Source organism: Triticum urartu, unplaced genomic scaffold (genome assembly GCF_003073215.2).
Source record: "Triticum urartu cultivar G1812 unplaced genomic scaffold, Tu2.1 TuUngrouped_contig_696, whole genome shotgun sequence".
In the NCBI taxonomy this organism is placed as follows: domain Eukaryota; kingdom Viridiplantae; phylum Streptophyta; class Magnoliopsida; order Poales; family Poaceae; genus Triticum; species Triticum urartu.
The window spans coordinates 107,091-113,581 of record NW_024117763.1 but is presented as its reverse complement, the minus strand read 5'-3'; positions in this window follow the sequence as shown (position 1 = coordinate 113,581).

Sequence of the window (6,491 nt, the reverse complement as noted above, 5' to 3'; positions counted from 1 at the left end):
TTCGATGACCATGAGACATGGCTACTACCTCAAATAGAGACATTGTGCATACTCAGGTATCAAGAAGTTAGCCATGGAGACGCCAAGGAGCGAGGAGACATTGTGCATACTCAGGTATCAAGATGGATGTGAAGACGGAGAAGAAAAAGGGCTAAGTCAGAAGAAGCCCGGACGATCCGGACCGCCGTCCGGACGATCCGGCCTCAGCCCAGATGATCCAAACCCCGGCCCGGACGATCCGGATAATGTGCCCAGCGACACCCGAGACGGTATCTTGGAGATGGTTCATCCGGACCCAAGCCCGGATCATCCGGCCACGCCCGGACGTCCGGCCCAAGACCCGGACATCTGGCCCTCCCGCAGCTGCTACAACCCAGCCGGATCATCCGAATGCCAACCTGGATCATCCGGACTCCCAAAGCCCGGATCATCCGGACCAACTCCCGGATCATCCAGACATTGCCTGTGTGTGTGACTTGGGCCGAGGCCCGTGTACCCGTTTCGTCCCCCCACTTACCCTCTCGCCCCTTGGGCCATAAATAAACCTTCTACTCCTCATTTTTTAGGGTTAGCAAATGTTTGGCTCATGTTTGTGAGAGAGCTTTGCTCATCCACTTGGTAGTCTTCTCTATGGAGATTCGAGCCTCCACCGGAGAAGATCCCCCAAGCGGATTCAAGACCCCTTTTAGGGAAGAACTCAAGACCTCCTCATGGAGAAGACCGGCTACCCTTGTATCGTCCCTAGTTGTCCGTGGATCGTGTATCTTTCCTTATGTACTCGAGGATCTAGCCCATGTGTGACTTATTCATGTCGGTTTAGTGATTTCTCTCATGTTTCCTCTTGTGTTTTCCCTCGTTTTCCCCTCGTGTTCTTCGTGTTCTTGGACGGGATCCGCTCCTTTCATGAAAGATTGTCCCCTAGGGTTCCTACCCTACATCATCTTGGTATCATGAGCAAGGTTGATCACAATTTCGGAGCCTCCCCTCTTCGTTTTCTAGCTTGATTTTGTTGTTTTTCGTCCTAATCCGAAAATACCCACAAAAATTGCCCCAAAAAATTTTCTTGTGATTTGTGAGTTTTGATGATGTTTTGTTGGTTTTGATCCGTGAGTTTGTTGTGTTGCAAGTGGATCTAGCCTTCCCCCACCATCTCCACCTCAAAATCCCTCCAAAATCCGCGAAATCCCCGAATTTGTGGCCGTTTTTGAGTTCATCCCGAGCCCTCCCCGACCGTGTTTGACCCGCCTGGATCATCCGGCTGGTCGCCCGGATCATCCGGCTTCATCTGACCAAACTGCATTTCCTGCAGTTTTTTTAACCACCGCCGCCTACGCCTCCGCATACCCACTTGGACCACCACCCCCTAACTTCCGCAAACCCCTACGCAAACCTTTCCAATACCCCAACCCACACCACCACTTGATCGCTACCTACTCCGACGCTTTTTGTCGCACTTGGTTTTGAGAATTTGAGTTGTGGCTCACCGTTTCCTTTCGTGTTTCGGCTACCTAGGGACGGTTCGACATCAACATCTCCACCGCTCATTTTCGCCAAGGACTACTACGAATGACTACACACTTGTGGTATCAATTTTCCATTGGTATCATCTTGGTATTGTGATATCACCATACTCTTTTCCATTTGGATTGATAACCCCATAGCCTTACTTTGCGTAGCTTACCCATCGAGACTAGCATTTGAGTATTGCCGGCAACGTGACTTGTGCACATTAGTGATCATACATCCCATAGCATACATACTATCATCGTGTTGCATATCTTGGAATCATCTCTTGTGTCACAAAGTTGTCATCGAATACACAATTGTTATCTTGGTCCGTGAAGCATCGCATGAGAAAAGAGCTCAAACATCAAAGAGCCAAACAAGCTTTTAAGCAAAGAGAAAAGATAAGCAAAGAGCTTATAAGCAAGAACCATAGCATCATACAACATTAAGATTGTCATACTCGATCATCTTGGATCATATCTCCGGAACCTCATACTTGGGATAGAAGTCGTTGCATTTTTGCTTAGTAGGTTGTGCACAAGTTCGTATCCGCCTATTGTGCAATCGTGCTAGCGTCTCTCTAGTGTTGTGCAGCAAGAGCATTTTCATGGATTCCACATTTTGGCTCACCCTTGGTTGCACGACCCCATTTATCTTTCCGTGTGTCATGTTTCCATGTACCACATCTTGATATTGGTCTACTTGTTGCATTTACAAGTCGTGAATCTTCTCCAACATTATTGAATCTTGCTTACATTCACATCAAAAATTGTGCCACCATCCTAACCAAGCTCCACCATAATCTTTTACTTGTGTAGGTGTGAGAAGCCGACAAGAATTCGTACCAATTGGGCTATTCCCTTGTCCTACATTGGAGTGATCATCGATCCACTTTCAACTTCGGTCAAGGTACATTTGGTATTCGTTCTTCTCTTTCTACCACTCACATTTGTCTTGGAATGATGGACAGGCCAAGTACATCTACCAACCCACTCTTCACGGAGCAAGATGATGACATGAACTCCTTCGTCACCAAAAGCCACCTCTTTGGTGCACAACGTGCTTTGCATCAAGAACAACAAGCCATGAGTGACCGCATTGACAACCTCGCCACCGACTTGCGACTCTCCGAGCAACGTACTAGGGACTACTTCGACCACAAGCTCGACGATCACAAGCAAGAGAATGACACAAGGATGGACGAGATTCGTGCTTTGTTGCTCAACCGCTCTTCTTCCACTTCAAGAAGGAGCCATTCAAGTCGCCACTCCGACTTTACCCTCTCCGGCTCAAGTACACCGCCATCAAACACTCTTCGACGTGCCGCACGCAACGAGCATCAAGCAAACCTCAATCCTCTACGCGACACCGACTCGCAAGAGCAGCGACAACGTCAAACCCAAGAAGCCTTTGTGCTAGCACGAGAACGGCAACGACAATGCCAACATGAAGAGGAAGAACGCGCGCGTCTACACCAAAATGCACAAGATGCCGAGGCACAACGCCAAGAACAACAACTCCGTGATGCTCAAGCACTTGAGGCACAACGAGCTCTACGTGATTCAAGTCGAGTCGTAGCCGACCGAGGCTGACAAGCTCGTGACCATGCCGAAGCACTTCGCAAAGAAGTCCGCGAGAGGATTTATCAAGCTCGCGTGCACCGTCAAGTCCCTCCTCGAGCTCGAGAAGCTCCTCCATAAGCTCGCCAAGACCATCAAGTTCATCGAGAGCATGAAGACAATCAGAATCCTCCACAACAAGTGCAACACGAGGTTGACAACCCTCCGCGCCAAGAGCACCACACGTTGAACAATCATCTACAACATGGGCGTCACCATCCCCGACCCCAACACAATGAAAAGCAACGCTACGGCAAGCTCAAGTTCACCATGCCCAAGTTCAACGGAAGCAACGATCCCGAAGAGTACCTTTCATGGGCATTGAAAGTTGACAAGATCTTCCATTTGCACAATTATGAAGAAGAGAAGAAGATCACAATGACATCCCTTGAGTTCCAAGACTATGTGCTCATTTGGTGGGAACAAGTCATTGAGCGCCGCGTGGCAAGAGGTGAACCACCCATCACTACTTGGGCACAAATGAAGGATGTCATGAGAGCACGCTTCGTACCTACCTACTACAACCGCGACCTATTCAAGAAACTCCAACAACTCAAGCAAGGAACCAAGAGCGTTGAAGAATACTACAAGGAGATGGAGATTGCAATGATAAGAGCCAATGTCACAGAAGATGATGAGCAAACAATGGCATGCTTCTTGAATGGACTCAATCATCCCATCAAGAAGATCGTCGACTTCCAACCATACTCAAATCTCATCGAGCTAGTGCACCAAGCTACCAAAGCGGAACGCCAACTGCAAGATGATTTCAAGTATGTCAAGTTCTCATCCAAGTCCTACGGCTTCACCAACAACCAAGCTTCAACGACTCCAACACCAACTACAAAACCTTCTTCTACCAACATCGACAAATCGACTTCCAAGAAAGCTTCGTCAAATACAAGCCATCCTACTACAAGCAACTTCAAGCCGCGAGCTTCATCATCATCAACCCCAACCGATGAGACCATCAAGACGAGTTCCTTCAAGTGTTTCACTTGCGGAGGCCGAGGCCACAAGTCCTATGAGTGCACCAACAAGCGAACCATGGTCTTCAACGACGATGGCACTTATGACTCCATGAGTGAAGGAGAAATGGAAGCCCTTGAGCAAGTCGCCATGCACCGCCAAGTGAACAATGAAGAAGAACAAGTCTTTTGCGATGAAGACTCAAGTACCGCACTTGTTGTCTCCAAAGTCTTGACCCTCCAACATCACCAAGAAGAAGACCAAAGATGCAACATATTCCACACCAAGGCCGGCATCAATGGACGATCTGTCAAGGTCATCATCGATGGAGGAAGTTGTCATAATCTCGCAAGTGAAGAACTTTGCTCCAAGCTCCAATTGCCCAAGACGAAGCATCCACATCCATACAAAGTGCAATGGCTTAGTGACTCCGGCACCATCCAAGTCGAGCACCGAGTACAAGTCTCCTTCAAAATCGGCACCTACAAAGACACCTTGGAGTGTGACGTTGTTCCAATGTCCGTTTGTCATCTTCTCCTTGGATGGCCATGGCAATTCGATAGAGGAGTCGTCCACAATGGGCGTACAAACCACTATAGCTTCAAGATGAAAGGAAAGGAGTTTGTGCTACATCCCATGTCCCCAAGTCAAGTGATCGCCGACAATAAAGCCACCCATCGTGGAGAGAATAGTGAGAGAGCGAGCCACCAAAAAGAGAGTGAGCGCCACAAGCCCAAATTGAGCGCCTCCACGATGAGCGACAAGAAAAACATAGTTCTCTTTGCCACCAAACGTGAGATGAGGGAAGTGTGTGAGAACGCATCGAGTGTCCTACACTATGTCCTATTGTGCAAGGACAAGGCACCACAAACTAACACCTCTCACAATCTACCCTTGGTGTTATCTTCTTTATTGCAGGAATTCCAAGATGTTTTCCCCGATGAGCTACCTCCGGGACTACCTCCACTACGAGGCATTGAGCACCGCATTGACCTCATCCCCGGAGCACCGCTTCCGAACAAAGCTCCCTACCGCGTCAACCCCGAAGAAACCAAAGAAATACAAAGGCAAGTAAAGCATCTCATAGACCATGGACATGTGCGTGAAAGTTTGAGCCCTTGTGCCGTACCGGTCATTCTTGTGCCAAAACGTGATGGTAGCTTTCGCATGTGCTCCGATTGTAGACCTATCAATGCTATCACCGTTCGCTATAGATATCCCATTCCATGCCTAGATGATATGCTAGATGAACTTAATGGTGCCACTATATTTTCCAAAATTGATCTTAAGAGTGGTTACTATCAAATCCGCATACAAGAAGGTGATGAATGGAAAACCACCTTCAAAACCAAGTTTGGTTTGTATGAGTGGTTAGTCATGCCTATGGGTCTCTCGGAAGCACCGGTCACTTTTATGCGCCTTATGAATCATGTCTTTCGCCCTTACATTGGTATATTTGTCGTGGTTTACTTCGATGACATTCTTGTGTTTAGCAAATCTATCAAAGAGCATGTCACCCATGTCAGCACCGTTTTGCAAACTCTTAGAAAAGAGCGCCTCTATGGTAATATGGAGAAATGCCTTTTTGGTGTTGATAAGCTCGTCTTCTTGGGTTTTGTTGTTTCTTCTAAGGGTGTTCATGTTGATGAGTCCAAGATCAATGCTATTAAGACTTGGCCGCAACCAAGAAACTTGCATCAAGTGCGTAGTTTCCTTGGCCTTGCGGGTTTTTATCGTCGCTTTGTGAAGGATTTTAGCACCACTGCTTCGCCTTTGCATGCTTTGAGCAAGAAGAATGCGCCTTTTGTTTGGGGACCATCCCAAGATACCGCTTTCAATGAGCTTAAGAACTTGCTTACTCTGCTCCCATGCTTGCCTTACCCAACTTTGACAAACCTTTTGAGATTCATTGTGATGCTAGTGGTAATGGCATAGGGGGTGTGTTAATGCAAGAGAAGCGCCCCATAGCTTACTTTAGTGAGAAACTTTCCGGAGCGCCACTCAATTACCCTATCTATGACAAAGAGCTATATGCTTTAGTCCGCGTTTTGCATGAATGGGAACATTACCTTTGTCCCCATGAGTTTATCATTCATACCGATCATGAGACCCTCAAGTATCTTAAGGGTCAAACCAAGTTGAACAAGCGTCATGCTAAATGAAGTGAATTTATTGAGTCTTTTCCTTATGTCATCAAGTACATCAAGGGTAAAGAAAACATCGTACCGGATGCTCTTTCCTGCATATGCATGCTTGTCACGCAGCTTGAGTTAGATGTCATTGGCTTCGAGCATATCAAAGACTTGTATGAGCATGATGCAACTTTTGCTACTCCTTATGCCAAGTGTTTGTTGAATACATCTTGGGAACGCTATCACATAAAAGATGGCTATCTCA